The sequence below is a fragment of the Spermophilus citellus genome (genome assembly GCF_964194105.1).
Source record: "Spermophilus citellus genome assembly, chromosome: 2".
Taxonomy (NCBI): domain Eukaryota; kingdom Metazoa; phylum Chordata; class Mammalia; order Rodentia; family Sciuridae; genus Spermophilus; species Spermophilus citellus.
In genome coordinates, this window is record NC_138183.1 from 48,823,467 (window position 1) to 48,842,160 (window position 18,694).

Consider the following 18,694-nt stretch of genomic DNA (forward strand, 5'->3'; position numbering starts at 1 on the left):
TACCAAAAAGGGAGGCAAGCTGGGTAGCTGAGTACTCAAACTTAATTTTTTATCTTGTCTAGTGCAAATTTTATTGAGAACTGTTAAAGAATCTCAGTTCCCATTTTGGTTTTAATTTGGGAAATATTTCCAGAATTCTCAAGGGAAAAGAGGATTTATTTTTATTTCGTGTAAAGGCACAAATGATAAATTCATGTTTCAAGGTGGTTTCAAGGTTAGTCAAGTTTTATTTAAATACATACGGAAGATGGTAAAATGAGATGAACATCATTACCCTAAGTACATGCTTGACTGCACATGTGGTGCAACTATATTTTGCACAACCAGAGAAATGAAGTTATGCTCCATTTGTGTACAATGAATCAAAATACATTCTGCTATCATGTATAACTAATTAGAACAAATAAAAAACATTATGTACTAATAAAAATAAAACTATAAAAATGTGTAGATTATGTAAGTCTTCACAAAATGTCTATAAATATTAGTGACTTCAAATTACCATGAAATAATTTTGGAACACAGGAGGAAAATAATTTTAATATACTTTATTAAATGTAATATACTTTAAATTATTTTTCAAATTTTGACGTAGTAGATTTTTCTCAGAAAAAAAAGGACTCGTCTTTTTGAAAAATAACAGAAAACCAGATAGCAATTGTCCCTCTAACTGCCAAGCATAGAAATCAGTAATTTAATGCAAATTAAATACCTATAAAAAAGGGAATGGAGAGTTAATTGAGTAAGTAATTCAGTTGCTAAGGTAACTTTCAAATAAGATTGTATGATCTGTTTTAATTTTTTTTTTATAGTTTGTGTACATATAGGCGATAGTTTCTTTCTGAGAAAGAAAGCTAGGTTTTTGTTATAATCAGAACACTGAGGTTGAAAGGGAAGCTGTTTAATTTACTGAGTTCTTACATTATTGGCAGAAATACAAACCCATCTTTCAGACTAAAATCGTAGGAGTCATCTTGGCTCCTCCTTCCTCCCATATTTCCCTCGACCAGAGAGGTACTTTAATTCTTTATCTGCCAGATAAATACAGTATTATCATTCTAAACGACAGCAGAAAGTTCCAGTCAGTTTGGTCATCAATAAAGGCCTTTATCACACTCCAAATTTCAGTGGAAAAGGCTTAGCACAAACAGAGCCTGGAATATTTTTGATACTGCAAAATGCTAAAAGAAAAAGCTGGAATTATTTTTTCTGAGAGTCAGAAGGGAGGTCAAGATTTATTAAGTAGTTTTTTTTATAACAATTGAGTTTCAAGGGCAACAATAGCTGTAGTAGTTAAGTTGTCTGTATTTTAAAATTTTTCCTTCCATCTGCAAGTCTCAGACTTCAGCATACAGTCAGTCACTAAAGTGCTTGTTAAATCATGGGTTGCCAACTTCCCCCTTCAAATTTCTGATTGAGTAGGTCAGGTTTGGGGCCTGAGAACTTGCATTGCTAACAAGTTCCTTGGTGGTGCTGACAGTAACATATGAGAGAGTCTTAATGGGTTTTTTACTTTGTTTGTAAAATGAATGCAGAATAGACTGTTAGCACCTAGTTATTTTTATAAGAATGAGTTATGTGTCAAAACAAAGCACAGGGAAGCATGTTCCTCTCTCATATTTTATACATAGCCAAAGAAGACAAGCCTTCATTCTAAACTTTGGATCATCTAAATGTTCCCTACTTCATTGATGGAAATGTCTACTAATGCAGGCAAAATGCCTGGAAAGAAAAAGCAAATTTATTGACTTTCATTTCAAAATCAGTTTTACAAATGACAACAAATTTTAGCACTGAATGTTAGCCATTTTATATGTAAGCCATTGTACTACCTCAAGTTTAGATTAATATTACTTTTATAAAATACCCTGGTGAAAAAAATCTAGTTTATGTTCTTTTCTAGAAATATAGAAAAAGTAGCTGCTTGTTTTAGTGTGTCGGGGAGTAAGGGTCTTTTGCTTCATAACTATCTTTTCTTTTGAGATTTTAAAAAAATAAATAATGTTTTACTATAAAATTTTAAAAGGTAATGCTGAGTATTTAAAAAATCTTGAAGACTTTAAAATATTAAGTTGTACTGCATGGATATAACAATTATCAACATTTCAGTGATTTTGTTCCAATTTTTTATTTATATTTTTATATGGTTGGGATGATGGTGCTATACAAATTAAATGCTTCATTGTTTCATATAGTTAAATAAATATCTACTCATGATGAAATATTTTTAAAACACTTTCTTTAGTAACTACATAAACACTCATTGCAGGAATATAAGATATTTGATATTTCTTATGATTGACAACATGACTGCAAAATGACCAAGTCTCTAAAATAGATGAGCTGCATCCGTAAGAGAAAAGCAAGACTCTTGAGATTGGCTGTGCTGACCTATACAGATGCATCACTGACACAATAAACTACTTTTTTTCCCACCAATAAGAATAATGAACAAGCTAGATATTTATCTTTAGATACCACAGTGCCTTTACTATGGAGACCTGGCCTGTTGAACATTGCTTACAAGGAAAACATTCATTTTCTGTTCAGATTTCTCTCTTTTTTCTTGATATTTTATGTTATATTTAGATAGTTTCTAATAGCTGGCTATTATAGTCAATCCCACAAAATACATCTTGTACCTTTCTGATGATTTCTTTCATACAAATTCCTAGAAATGAAATCACCTGGTCAGTGTGTACATTTTAAGACTTGTCATGCATTCATGCATTGCCAAAAAAAAAAATAGGACTTCTTTTTTTCTTTTTAATTTTTTAAAATTTTGTTAATTTTATTTTGTTATATATGACTGAAGAATGCATTATAATTCATATTCACAGAAAGCACAGTTTTTCATATCTATGGTTGTACACAAAGTAGAGTTATGCCATTCATGTCTTCATACATATACTTAGTGTAACGCTGTCCATCTCATTCCACCCTCTATCCTACATGCCTCTTTCCTTCCCCTTCCTCCCCTTTGTCCTGTCTAGAGTTTATCTAATCATCCCATATCCCCCACCCACAACAACATTATGAATCAGCATCCTTAAATCAGAGCAAACATTCTGCATTTGGTTTTGGGGAATATAATTCACTTAGCATTATATTCACCAACTCCTTCATAAAATGCCATCATTTTATTCTCTTTTAATGCTGAATAATACTACACTGGTATGTATACCACATTTTCTTTATTCATTCATCTACTGAAGGGCATCTAGGTTATTTCCACAGTTTAGCTATTGTGAATTGTGCTGCTATAAACATTGATGTGGCTGTGTCCCTGAAGTATGCTGTTTTTAAGTACTTGGGTATGGACTGAGAAGTGGGATAGCTGGGTCAATTGGTAGTTCCATTACCAGTTTTCCAAGGAATCTCCATACTGCTTTCCAGATTGGCTGCACCAATTTGCAGTCCCACCAGCAATGTATGAGTGTGCCTTTTCCCCCACATGCCCGCCAACACTTATTGTTGTTTGGATTCTTGATAGCTGCCATTCTGACTGGAGTGAGATGAAATCTTAGAGTAGTTTTGATTTGCATTTCTCTAATTGCTAGAGATGTTGAATATTTTTTCATATATTTGCTGAATGAATGTATATCTTCTGAGAAGTGTTTGTTTAGTTCCTTGGCCCATTTATTGATTGGGTTATTTGTTTTGGTGTTAAAATTTTTGAGTTCTTTATATATCCTAGAGATCAGTGCTCTATCTGATGTGAGTGTGGTAAAAATTTGCTCTCAAAATGTGCTATCTATTCACCTCACTTATTGTTTCTTTCACTGAGAAGAAACTTTTTTTAGTTTGAACCCATCCCATTTATTGATTCTAGATTTAATTCTTGAACTATAAGAGTCTTATTAAGGAAGTTGGGGCCTAATCCAACATGATTGAGATTTAGGCCTACTTTTTCTTCTCTTAGGCACAGTGTCTCTGGTTTAATTCCTAGGTTCTTGATCAACTTTTAGTTGAGTTTGATACATGGTGAGAAATAGGGATTTAATTTCATTTTGTTGCATATGGATTTCCAGTTTTCCCAGCACCATTTGTTGAAGAGGCTATCTTTCCTCCAATGTATGTTTTTGGTGCCTTTGTCAAATATAAGGTAACTCTAATTGTGTGGGTTAGCCCCTGTGTCCTCTGTTCTGTACCATTGGTCTATAAGTCAGTTTCAGTGCCATGCTGTTTTTCTTACTATTGCTCTCTAGTATAGTCTAAGGTCTGGTTTAATGATGCCACCTGCTTCACTCTTCTTGCTAAGAATTGCTTTAGCTATTCTGGTTCTCTTATTTTTCCAGATGAATTTCATGACTGCTTTTTCTATTTCTATGAGGAATGCCATTGGGATTTTTATCAGAATTGTATTAAATATGTATAGTGCTTTTGGTAGTATCATCATTTTGACAATATTGATTTTAACTATCCAAGAACAAGGTAGATCTTTCCATCTTCTAAGATCTTCTTTAAGTTTTTTCTTTAGTGTTCTGTAGTTTTCATTGTAGAGGTCTTTCACCTCTTTCATTAAGTTAATTCCCAAGTATTTCTTTAAGGCTATTGTAAATGGGGTAGTTTTCCTCATCTGACTTTGAGAGGATTTGTCACTGATATACAGAAATGCCTTTGATTTATGGGTATTGCATTTATATTCTGCCACTTTGCTGAATTCACTTATTAGTTTGCCGCAGTCTTGGCTGGGCACAGAATCACGAGCCAGTCAAGCAGGAACAAAACTTTATTTTGAAAAAGCCGCCGCAGGCAAGCCAAACCCGGTCCTCCCACGCGGGCGTCTGCCGGAACCGCGCGCCTCCCGGAGCCAGGGTCCCGGACCTTCCCCGGAATTTCCTCCTACTATCTTTCCCCAACCAATGGGAACTCTCCAGCAGTCCGGTAACTTGAGTCCTGTAGCAAGCCAAGGTGAACAGCAGGAGCCCAATTTGCATATGAATGTAAATCTTAGCATAATAATACCTCAGTGGCTAGTTGGCGTCACTTTACAACCAAAGGTGCCATTTATATTTTGTTTGTGGCTCCTAGCATCTGCCCCCTTCTGTTTAATTAAGCAACAAGCAATGTGGCTATGGACCGTGCCTGGTAGGTTGTCCAATTTAACATATGGTTCTTACCCGTCATGGGAGAACTGACCTTTAGGCGTCAGCTTCCTGTCTTAGGTTGAATCCATTGTAATCAGATCAACCCGTCACTGACTACCGGTCCAGCATTCAGCCATGCTTGTGGATAGGCCTATGCACCAGTGGGGGGGGTGAGGTTCTTGTCTCACCTCTGTTGGCCCCCAAATTTTGCCTTGGTGCCAGTGGGGGGGTGAGGTTCTTTGCCTCACCTCTGTTGGCCCCCAAATTTTAGACCATCACTAGTAGAAGGGAGGAGGATACAGAAATGCCACGACATTAAGCCAATTGATGGCTCCTTGGAAAAATTGCGTCACTGGTGACACCATCAGCAAAGATATGCCAGTATTACCACAATAAACATGGGGTGAGCTGGCAAGGAAATTGCATCACTGGTGACACCATCAGCAAAGATATGCCAGCAGTACCACAATTCGGTGCACCAGATGATATTTCACAATGTATGCAACTGATATATAGTCCAGGCAAGTTCTGGAAGCAGTTCAAATTGGAGGAGTCTATCAATGTGTCCATTTCCTCCCAAAGTAAATCAAGTCCTTGATAGCATTACTTGTTGAGTTATATTCATTGATGCATCAGTTTATACAGTTTACTGTGATTGCTATCATAGAAGCTGTAGTTTGGTTTTATCTTAGTCTTCACCGGCACTGGGATGGAGATGGGAATTCTGGCAATGATGCTAAAGAGACATTATCCTGAACAGAATTATTAAATATAATAAAAAGGAAAGGTGAAAGTAAACAAACAGATCTGTTAAACTCCTTTAAAAACAATCCTTAACAGCTGTTTACCAAATTTAAATTAGCAAACAAACAGATCTGTTAACCATCTTTAAAAACAATCATTAACAGCTGTTCACCTAATTTAAATTAAACCATATAAATCACGTGAATAAAGAAAAAATTTGGATCCATTTTTTCATGAGCGCTCCTCATATAAGAAATATGGACATACATACATACAGACATACAACACAAAACAGAAGTGTGCACACAACATACAACACATAAGACAATAGTAAATAAAGGCCTTGTAACTATACCTAGGTGAAATCTCCATTGCAATGTTTAAAAACTCCACAGTCAAAAAATAAAACACAGTCAAAAAATAAAACTGATCAGAAAAACATTAACCTAGGTTTGTATGAGCTCAAAAAATAAATAAATAAATAAAATAAAATAAAATAGAACTTTATGGTGTGGGAAAAATGCAATAATAAAATAGATATTGAAAAAAAAAAAAAAACACCTTGGTTAATCACTGCCGCAGATGTAAGAATAGCCAAGCTGGAGCTCTGGATGTCAGCTGTTATGAATTTGAGTCAAATCATCTTCTTTTTCTGTAGAAATTGTTTTAGTTAATCTCTCTGGAATCCAAATCGGTTGTTGTTCATCCTGTGGGAAAACACAGACAGCACCCCGATTCCATACTATGACTGGATCGGGGCCTTTCCATTGTCCTGTTAGAATATCTTTCCAAAGTACCTTAGGCTTATGTACATTTTTGGGGTACAAGTGTCTTTCCGCAGCACTAAGTCCCGATGAATCTAAATTTAAAAAGTTTAGAGTAAAAAGGGTTATTTTAAGTTTATCTTTGGGGGATATATACCCCTTTCCAATTCCCTCCTTTTGTTTTAATAAGTACATTTTAATAGTTTGATGAGCTCTTTCAATTATGCCTTGTCCTTGTGGATTGTATGGAATTCCTGTTATGTGAGTAATACCAAATGATGAGCAAAATTGTTTAAAAGAGGTGGAAGTATAACCAGGACCGTTGTCCGTTTTTAACTGTTTTGGAACACCCACAGTGGCAAAATTTTGTAAGCAATGAGCTATAACATCTTTAGTTTTTTCTCCGGCATGAAGGGAGCCCATCAAAAATCCGGAAGAGGTATCAACTGTGACATGTAAATATTTTAATTTTCCAAATTTTGGCAAGTGTGTGACGTCCATCTGCCAAATATGGTTAGGTATCAGTCCTCTAGGATTGACTCCAAGATTAACTTGTGGTAAAAATGTCACACAATTTTGACATTGTTTTATTATATGTCTGGCTTGTTCTTTAGTTATTTTAAAACGTTTTTGTAAAGTATTAGCATTGACATGGAACCTTTTATGAAAATTTATAGCTTCTTCTATTGTGGAGAAAATATGTATGTCATGTGTAGATTTATCTGCTAGTTCATTGCCCATACTAAGGGCTCCAGGCAATCCTGTATGTGCCCTGATATGACCTATAAAGAATGGATCTTTTCGGTCCCAGATTAGACTTTGTATAGCAGAAAACAAAGAGAAAACAGTAGAAGAAGGTGAAATCCTACCAGCATCTTCAAGGGATATTATAGCATTAACTACATACTGACTATCAGAAAATAAATTAAATACAGAATCTTTAAACATCATAAAAGCTTGTAATACTGCATTAAGCTCTACCTTTTGAGCTGATTGTTTGGGAACTAAAAATGTAAAAGTTTGATCAGGAGTAACTACTGCTGCTGTACCATTGTTTGACCCATCAGTGAATATATTTGGAGCATTTATGATAGGGGTTTTTCTTGTCATTTTTGGAAAAACTACAGGATGCTTAGACCAAAAAGACAACAAAGGATTAGATGGTAAGTGATTATCAAATGAAACACTAGTTTTACACATGATTATTGCCCAAGTATTTAACTCATTAGCTAACTCATCAATTTGATCCATAGTATATGGAGTGATAATTTTATTGGGAGAAATCCCAAATACTCCCTTAGCTGCTTTTATTCCTTTGAGTATTAATTGTCCTACAGCTTCAGGATATCTAGTAAGAATAGTGTTAGGAGAATAAGATAAATGTATCCACAATAATGGACCTTCCTGCCAAAATACTCCTGTAGGAATATTTTTTGTTGGTAGTACAATAAATAATAAAGGCAAACTTATATCAATTCTATCCAAATGCATATTTTTTATATACGTTTCAATGATTTTTAATGTTTTTCTTGCTTCAGGCGTTAACATGCGGGGTGAATTTGGATCTGATGGACCTTTTAGAATATCAAATAAAGGTCCTAACTCTCCTGTTGGTATGCCTAGATAAGGCCTTATCCAATTTATGTCTCCCAATAACTTTTGAAAGTCATTAAGTGATTTGAGTTGATCTACTCGTATTTGAATTTTTGGTGGACGGACCATGGTTGAGGATAATAGAACTCCTAAATAATTAATTGGAAGATTTAATTGTACTTTATCTATTGCTATCTCTAGATTATAATTTTTCAATAAGTTTGTAAGTGTGGCATAACATTCTAGTAATGTGTTTTTATCTTTATGTGCCAATAACACATCATCCATATAGTGAAATATTTGTAGTTCAGGATTTTGGTTTCTAAGTGGCTGGATTGCTTTATTAACATAAATTTGACACATAGTTGGGCTGTTAGCCATCCCTTGAGGGAGTACTTTCCATTCATATCTCTGATCAGGACCTTCATGATTCAGTGCAGGGATAGTAAATGCAAAATGTGGACTATCCTCGGGATGAATTGGAATTGAAAAGAAACAATCTTTAATATCTATAGCTAAAACATGCCAGGTTTTTGGTAAAGCAGACAATTGAGGAATCCCTGATTGAGCAGGTCCCATAATAACCATCTCATTATTAATGGCTCTTAAATCTTGTAATAATCTCCATTTACCAGATTTCTTTTTAATGACAAAAATGGGAGTATTATGGGGAGATACGGAAGGTTGTATATGTCCTTCCGCTAATTGTTGTCTGACCAAGTCATGGGCTACTTGTATCTTTTCTTTAGTCAGGGGCCACTGAGGAACCCACACTGGTCTTTCTGATTTCCAAGTAATTTTGATTGTCTCAGTGGCCCTTTCTGAAAACCCAATTCGTGTCTATTTATTTCTTGATCTATTTGAATAGGTGCTGTTATACCTTGTTCTTGTTCTTTTAATCTTTTTTCTTTCCTAAAGCCTTGTTTAGCCCTAGTAGTGGGCGCATTAGGATTGATGTTATTTGTTAATGTCAATCCTAATTGATCTAGGACATCTCGTCCCCATAAATTTACGGGAAGATGATCCAATACATAGGGCTGTATAGTTCCTTCACATCCTTCAGGATCCCTCCAATCTAATACCATAGCACTTCTATGGGGATTAGTCGCCACTCTTAGGCCTCGAAGCGTTTGAGTGGCTTGTTGTAATGGCCAATGTTTTGGCCATTCTTGACGAGAGATGACACTAAGGTCAGTTTCTGTGTCCAGCAGCCCATTAAAGTTATGTCCTTGTATATTTAATTTTAGCATTGGGCGAGAATCTAAATTCAAAGACAGCATAGCCCAATCTACACCTGTGGAGCCTAATCCCTTGGAACCTCTTTCTACATTACGACTGGAAAATTTATCATGCAGGCTAGGTATTATTAATAACTGTGCTATTCTATCTCCTGGTGAAATTACTGATATACCTCTTGGAGAACTAGCTATAATTTTTATTTCACCCTCATAATCGGGATCAATTACCCCAGGACTTATCGTAAGTCCTTTTAGTGTAGAAGAACTGTGTCCCAATAATAAGCCTACTGTTCCCTGGGGAAGAGGTCCTTTTACTCCTGTGGGAATGATTTGAACTCCCATCTCTGGAGTTAGTACTGCTCTGGCAGAGGAGCAGATGTCCAGCCCTGTGCTCCCTCTAGTTTGTCTGATGAGGGATTTAATGGATAATGCGTCCTGGGCACTACCTTGATGGTGCTGTTGGGTTCCTCCATTGCCCCATATATTTGTGGTTTTGGGCCCCGGGGCATTGGGCCCTCTAGTCCGTTTTTTGGCAACGGAGCCTGATACCTTTCTCCATGATATCGTGGGTAAACACTTGGTCTTTGTCCGTTTTTTGATAACGGAATACCCTCTATGGTGGTTTGAGAACGGCATTCATTAGCCCAATGTTTCCCTCTATGGCATCGTGGGCAAATACCCGGTATTCTATTCCTTTGATACCCCGCTTTGTTAAACCCTCCTCTTATGGGGCAACTCCTTTTAAAATGTCCTGTTTGATTACAATTATAGCATGTTTTTGGCCTGGCATCTAAAGCCTGTTGTACTGCTGCTAAGACTTGCCCTTGTTCATTAATGTCTCTACATAATTTAATATATGTGTTTAAATCTTCATGTCTCCATGGTCTAATGACCTCTCTGCAGCAACAATTTGCTTGGTCATAAGCCAGTTGTTTTATAAATGGCATTACCTGTTCTGTATTACCAAATATCCTAGAGGCTGACTGAATAAGTCTATCTACAAATTCAGCGTAAGGTTCATTAGTTCCTTGTATTATCTTAGATAATTGACCTTGTAAGTCTCCATGCCCCTGTAAAGTTTTCCATGCCCTAACTGCATCTACAGCAATCTGTGCGTATACGCTAGGGTCATATTCAATTTGCTGTCTTTGACCCTCATAAGGTCCCTTCCCCAAAAGCATTTCTATATTTCTTTGAGGATAACCAGCTTCTGCATTTCGCCTAGCTGTCTCCATGCAAAATTCCTCATTGGCAACTTTCCATAATAAATATTGTCCTCCGTTTAGCACAGATCGACACATGTTAGCCCAATCTGCTGGTGTCATGTCCAAGTTGGTAACAGATTCGACCATGCTTATTGTGAAGGGAGCTTGCGGCCCATAGGTCGTTATAGCCTCCTTTAATTGCTTTATTGTTTTGAAATCTAAAGCACGGTGAATTCGTTGCCCTCCTGCCTGCTCAAGTACAGGGCATGCTAATCTTTGGGGTCCTGCCTCAGAATTCCGTCCATCAACTACGGGAGTTGAGGGCCGCTCAGCGGTAGATGGAGCTGTTGGTTGAATTACGCCCTCTGGTGATAGAACGGAGTTAGTAGCAACCTCCTGTTGTAATTCTCCACCTGATGGCTGCTTTTCCTCTAAGCTTGGTTTCTTTAAATTTTCCTCTGTCTGACTAGCTTGAGAGACCTTCTCTTTTGCTTGACCTAGCGTTTTTTCTACCATAGTCTGGACCTCTAACAATTTACTTAGCAGTTTTTCGGTTTGTTTTTTACTGGATTCTAATCTACTATAAAGGTAACGTAACCCAATAAGATAGGATAAAACAAAGCCAAAACAGAATGAAACAAAAACGGAACAGACAATGGTTGTATCAATTTTCTCTTTCTCAGGGCCGAATAACTTCAAACCTTGAGCCAACCATTTTTCCCAGTTTGCCTGAGAAAATTCTAGGGCTAGGGAGCTTGAAATAAAAACAAAATAAATCAAAACAAGAACACATTGTTTTTCTAAATGTTCACCCATTCTGTCGCCTTCCCTCAGGGGCGAGCAGTTTTACTCACCTCTAAGTTTCAGGCGTTCCCCGTGCGGGCCGCCAAATGCCGCAGTCTTGGCTGGGCACAGAATCACGAGCCAGTCAAGCAGGAACAAAACTTTATTTTGAAAAAGCCGCCGCAGGCAAGCCAAACCCGGTCCTCCCACGCGGGCGTCTGCCGGAACCGCGCGCCTCCCGGAGCCAGGGTCCCGGACCTTCCCCGGAATTTCCTCCTACTATCTTTCCCCAACCAATGGGAACTCTCCAGCAGTCCGGTAACTTGAGTCCTGTAGCAAGCCAAGGTGAACAGCAGGAGCCCAATTTGCATATGAATGTAAATCTTAGCATAATAATACCTCAGTGGCTAGTTGGCGTCACTTTACAACCAAAGGTGCCATTTATATTTTGTTTGTGGCTCCTAGCATTAGTTATTAATAATTCACTTATTAGAAGTTTTCTGGTGGGATTTTTTTGGGTCTTCTACGTATAGAATCGTATTGTCAGCAAATAGTGCTAATGTGAGTTCTTCTTTTACTGCCTGTATCCCTTTAATTTCTTTCATCTAATTTCTCTGGCTAGTGTTTCAAGAACTATGTTAAATGTAAGTGATGAAAGAGGGCATTCCTGTCTTGTTCCAGTTTTTAGAGGGAATGCTTTCAATTTTTCTTCATTTAGAATGATATTGGCCGGGGGCTTGGCATAGATAGTTTTTACGATGTTGAGATATGTTCCTGTTTTCCCTAGATTTTGTAGAGTTTTGAACATGAAGGGGTGCTTATTTTGTCAAATGTTTTTTGTGCACTATTGAGATGATCATATGATTCTTATATTTAAGTCTATTGATGTGATGAATTACATTTTTTGATCTCCGTATGTTGAACCAACCTTGCATCCTGGGATGAACCCCACCTGATTGTGGTGCACTATCTTTTGATATGTTTTTTATTCAGTTTTCCAGAATTTTGTTGAAAATTTTTGCATCTATGTTAATTAAAGATATTGGTCTGATGTTTTCTTTCTTTGATGTGTCTTTGCCTGGTTTTGGAATCAGGGTGATATTTTCCTCATAGGATGAGGGTGAAAGTTCATTCTCTTTCTATTTCATGAAATAATTTGAAGAGTATTTGTGTTTCTTCTTCCTTAACGTTCTTGTAGAACTCAGCTGGTATCCACCCAGTCCTGGGCTTTTCTTGGCTGGTAGGCTTCTGATGGTGTCTTCTATTTCATTGCATGAAACTGATCTGTTTAAATTGTGTATATCATCCTGATTCAATTTGGGCATATCATATGACTCTAGAAATTTTTTGGTGCTTTTGATATTTTCTATTTTATTGGAGTACAAGTTTTCAAAATAATTTCTAATTATCTTCTGTATTTCTCTAGTGTCTGTTTTGATATTTCTTTTTTCATCATGTATGTTAGTAATTTGAGTTTTCTCTCTCCTTCTCTTTATTGGCATGGCTAATGGTCTGTCAATTTTATTTATTTTTTCAAAGAACCAACTTTTTGTTCTGTCAATTTTTTTCAATAGTTTCTTTTGTTTCAATTTCATTGATTTCAGCTCTGATTTTAATTATTTCCTGTCTTCTACTGCTTTTGGTGTTAATTTGTTCTTCTTTTTCTAAGTCTTTCAGATGTAATGTTAAGTCATTTATTTGTTGACTTTTTCTTCTTTTAAGAAGTGAACTCCACACAATGAACTTTCCTCTTAGTACTGCATTTCTAGTGTTCCAGAAATTTTTGATATATTATGTCAGTGTTCTCATTTACCTCTAAGAATTTTTTGTTGTCCTCCTTAATGTCTTTTGCAACCCTTTGTTCATTCAGTAACATATTATTTAGTCTCCAGGTGTTGGAGTAGCTTTTATTTTTTATTATGTCATTGATTTCTAATTTCCTTCTATTATGATCTGATAGAATGCAGCAATAGTTCTACTTTTTTCATTAGAGTTGCTTTGTGGCATAATATATAGTCTACTTTAGAGAAGGATACATGTGTTGCTGAGAAGAATGTGTATTTTTACATTGAAGGATGAACTAATCTATATACATCAGTTGTGTCTAAGTTATTGATTGTATTATTGAGTTCTATAGTTTCTTTGTTCAGCTTGATTGGAAGATCTATCCAGTGGTGAAAGAGGTGATTACAGTCACCCAGAATTATTGGGTTGTGGTCTATTTGTGGTCTATTTGACTCTTGAACTTGAGGAAAATTTGTTTGATAAACATAGCTGTTCCATTGTTTGGGGCATATATATTTACAATCATTATGTCTTATTGGTGTATGGCTCCCTTGAGCAGTATGATGTGTCCTTCTTTATCCCTTTTGATTAACTTTAGCTTGAAGTCTACTTCATTTGATATGAGGATGGAAACCCCTGCTTGCTTCCACAGTCCATCGAAGCAATGATTTTGCCCAACCTTTCACCTTCAGTCTGTGGATGTCTTTTTCTATGAGTCTCTTGGAGGCAGCATATTGTTGGGTATTTTTTAATCCAATCTGCCAGCCTGTGTCTTTTGATTGGTGCATGTAGGTCATTAACATTTAGGATTGTTATTGAGATGTAATTTATATTCCCAGTCTTTTTTGTTTATTTTTGGTATTTAACTTGACTTGGTTTCTCCTTTGATTAGTTTTTCCTTTAGTGTAATACTTCCTTCTGCTGATTTTAACTGTTGTTTTCACTTCCTCTCCATGGAATATTTTGCCGAGGATTTCTATAGTGCAGGCTTTTGAATTGTAAATTCTTTTAACTTTTGTTTATCATGAAATTTTTTTACTTCATCATCAAATCTAAAGCTTAGTTTTGCTGGATATAAGATTTTTGATTGGCATCCATTTTCTTTCAGAGCTTGGTATATGTTGTTCCATGATCTCCTGGCTTTGAGGATGTGGGTTGAAAAATCTGCTGAGATATGAATTGGTCTCCCTCTATATGTGATTTGATTCCTCTCTCTTTAGGCCTTTAATATTCTATCATTATTCTGTATGCTAGGCATTTTTATTATAATGTGCCTTGGTGTAGATCTGTTGTAATTGTGTACATTTCATGTCCTGTAAGCCTCTTATATTTGATTTTCCAATTCATTCTTCATATTTGGGAAATTTTCTGATATTATCTCATTGAAGAGATTGTGCATTCCTTTGGTTTGAAACTCTGTACCTTTCTCTATCCCAATAATTCTTAGATTTGATCTTTTGATGCTATCCCATAATTCTTGCATTTTCTGATCATGATTTCTTACTGTCTTCACTGTGTGGTCAACTTTTTTTCCAGATTGTATACTTTGTCTTCATTATTTGCGATTCTATCTCCCAAGTGAGCTAGTCTGTTGGTGATGCTTTCTATTTAGTTTTTTATTTGGTTTATTGTTTCTTTCATTTCAATGACTTCTGATTGTTGTATTTTCCCATAATCTCTTTCTTTCTTGAAGTAATATTTTGCTACCTGTATTTGTTCTTTTACCTCTTTGTTGGTATGCTCAATGGATGCCTGTATTTGCTCCCTTATCTCTTTGTTGGTGTCATCAATGTTTGCCTGTATTTACTCCCTTATCTCTTTGTTGGAGTGATCAATTTTTGTCTATATTTGCTCATTTAGGTCAATCTTTAATTCACAGATCATTTTAATTATGAACATTCTGAACTTCTTCTCTGACATTTCATTAAGTGTGCTGTCCATGGGTTCTGTTATTGTAGTGTCCTGGTTTGTTTGGGGCACTTTCCTCCCTTGTTTTTTCATGTTGTCTATGTGTCTTCCTTTCTTGCAGTGTGGATCTGATTGTATTACAGTTTCTACCCTATAATCTTGTAGTATCCATGCAGATTAGATGTATCTTACCTTGGTGTTGGGCTTCCAGACCCTGCAGGTGTCCCTTGATGTATGCTACTGAAACTAAAGGTGGTGGTGGCAATAATAGAAGTAGCTCCAGATAGCAGTGGAGGTGCCCCAAGAAGGGTGCAATGTCTTTCAGACATTAAGTTTTTTGTATGTTCTAGATATTAATCCTCTGTTAGAAGAGTGGCTAGTAAAGATCTCCCCATTCTGTAGGTTGTCTCTTCACATTCCTAATTATTTCCTTTTCTGTGCAAAAGCTTTTTCATTTGATGCCATCCCATTTATTAACTCTTAGCATTATTTCCTGAGCTTTATGAATCCTATTGAGAAAATTGTTGCCTGTGCCTATATGCTGGAGTATTGGCCCTACATTTTCTTCTAGGAAGTGCCTAGTTTCTGGTCTAATTCTTAGGACTTTGATCCATTTTGAGTTGACTTTTGTGCAGGGTGACAGATAGGGTCTAAAACTTGGGAGTTTGGGGCTATGCTTCTTTTCTTCCCATTGCTCCCTCCAGCAGAGATGTCCTTTGATTCTTTGTCTGCCAGGTAGATTTCATGCTACCTTGCAACAATCATTTCAGGTGTTACTCTTTATGAAGTGTTTTTGGAATGCTTTCTCCTAAGGTAACTATCTATGTCACTGTCACTGGTCATTATGGTTTAGACAGAAAGTATTCCAACCCCCACCTCCCTTACAAAGTTACAAAATTCACAGGTAAGACAGTGCAAGTATATTCAAAGGTGAAGTGATTAGATTATAATAGTGATTTATCAGTGGCTTAATCCACTGATATGGATTGACTGGTAACTGGAGGCAGGTAGGGTGTGGCTGAAGCAGTGTGCCTTTGAGGTTTATAATTCATCAGGTGATAAGTGGAATCCTCTCTCTGCTTCCTAATTGCTATGTCCTGAACTGCTTTCCTCATCTACACCCTTCCACCATAATGTTCTGCCTAACCTTAGGCCCAGAGCAATGGAATTGGCTAACCATGGAACTCAGAAATCATAAGCCCTCAAACAAATTTTCCTCCTCTAAAATTGTTCTTGTCAGGTTTTTTGGCCACAGTGATGAAAAGGCTGACAGAAGCATGAGTATGTTGTAGGAGATGAGATTATATCTATCTGATGTAGTTCGAGTAAAATTTTTCTAATGCCCTCTGGAGAGAAGAATTGAATAAACATAAAGGATTTTTCCTCCACGCCTACAAAATCAGTGTCTTGGGCTGGCATGGAAGCAATGAAGGCAATGAGGGAAGAAGACATAGCTTCTGTAAAGAACTTCCAGATGGTGAACACAGGGCAGAGTGTCCTTGAATTAGAGGAGATTGAACACAGGACGGGTGAGCATTGGAGCTACTCATGCTCTTGATAGGGGATTGAAGTGAAACTTCCAGAGATTCTGATTGGGGGTTAGGGTGGGCAGGGAGGCTGAGGCAAATGCATTTTAGCTACTACTCTCTTTCTCACAGACCACAGTTATTCTTCCCCAAACCAGTGCCAGGAACTATTGAAACTGCTCTTTATGTCACTGTTGTGTTTCACTGCTTACCTATTTATCTTTCATTTTTAGGAAAACTATCCTATTTTTAGTTTTATTTATATTCATTGTTTTTATTTATACTCATAACTGTGTTTCCAGAACCTTGCACAGTGTTTGGGACACTCTGAACATTGTATCAATATCTATTGAAGTATTTCATTTCCTCTAGAGTTCCATGAAGGAAGGGAATTTCTTTAAATTCTGCTATATTTCCAATGACTAAAAAATTTCTTGATATGTGACTAGTGTTCAGGAAAATTTGTAAAATATATTTATGGATTAATGTGTTGTACCATTTAATTCTATGAACTCACATAAATGGAAAATTTGAGTTATATAGAATGAAAGGATTGTCATTAATACTGGAACCACATTTTAAAGTATTTATGGTTTGAAGTACATATTTATGTTTCAGTTTATGGTTTAATAAACCATGTAGTTCATTTGATAGCATTAATTTCAGTCATTTGCAGTTATTCTTGACTTTTTACTTTTTTAAATAAAATATTAAGTTAAATGACTCTTGGGGGATTGTTTGATAATACATTTCATCCTTCCTAACTAGACCTCTTTTTATGAGGATGGGGTATAGGCAAAATACAAGTTAAGGTATAGTTGCTTGTATAAAACTTATCTCTTCTTTTCTGAAATACACTTCATTTTTAGATCCAATCCCCTGCTTGGCCCAAAATAGTTAAATGCTAAACAGACGCAAGATTGCTTATTGTTTTAAAGTCTAGTGGTAACTTAATTTTTCTCTGCTCAAAACTTATATACTGGCACCAGGATCCTAGAATCTATTTCAAGTTCTGCCACTACCAATACAACTTCAGTTAAATTTCTGGAACTGCTAGAATTCACTTTATTGATCTGAGAGATGGATAGACTTCATAGAAGATTGTTAAAGTCTTTTATAGTTCCCCAAACCTCACTTTATGCAATTAAAGTATTTTGTAGAAAATTATCAATAAATCCTAACTCCTGAAGTTAGGTTTGCTTTTAAAATAAAACCTGATTAATCTTTCTCTATCTTCCCAAAATTATGGCTAAGAATTATTTTATAAAGATATCTTGTTGGCACTCTGACCTCATGCAGTTATACCCATGAATTATCACCCTATGAGCAAAGCACCAGTCTTACTTTGTTTCCTTTACTGAAATTTGTGAGATTTAGTTCTTTTGCCTCAGGCTTCACATCACTAGTCATTGCTGCCAGGAAGACATGAAACCTTGGAGAGATCTCCAGGTGGAACAACTATTGTTTGTTCTGTAATAAAGAAATATGTTGTATCCCTTTTTTATTGGCTATAGTATTCCCTTTAGAACCAACTTGCCAATGAAAAGTGCATTTGTGTCAATGGATAAAGAAGTAGAAGATTTGGTTATCTCTGTAACTAATTAAGCAGGTTGGAAGAACATGAGCCACTACTAAAGTTTGTCTCACTGCTTGGCCACTTAAGGCAAAGGACATGTGATACAAATATCTTGTTAGCTTTATTTATTTAACAGTAATAGCCAATTTAAGACCAATGTTGAACAGTGAGTCAAGGCTCTAAAAACTTTGATATAACACTTTTAAAAATTTTTAAATGACAAAGCCAAGCTCAAACATACAGTATAAGGTAAGAATTGTACACAGAGAGATTTTAAAAAGCAATAAAAGGGGCATAAATGAGTCAGGGGCTGATTTGCTATTTATATCGTTACTGCAAAACGTAGCCACAAGAAGGTCAATTATTAATAAAGAAGGGGATTAAATCATTTTGTGAGAGGTAGGATTAGAGGCATGCTTCCTGCTTTCATATTCTGGGGCTGTCAGGAACTAATCTAAATTGTGTCCTGTTTCTATGACTAG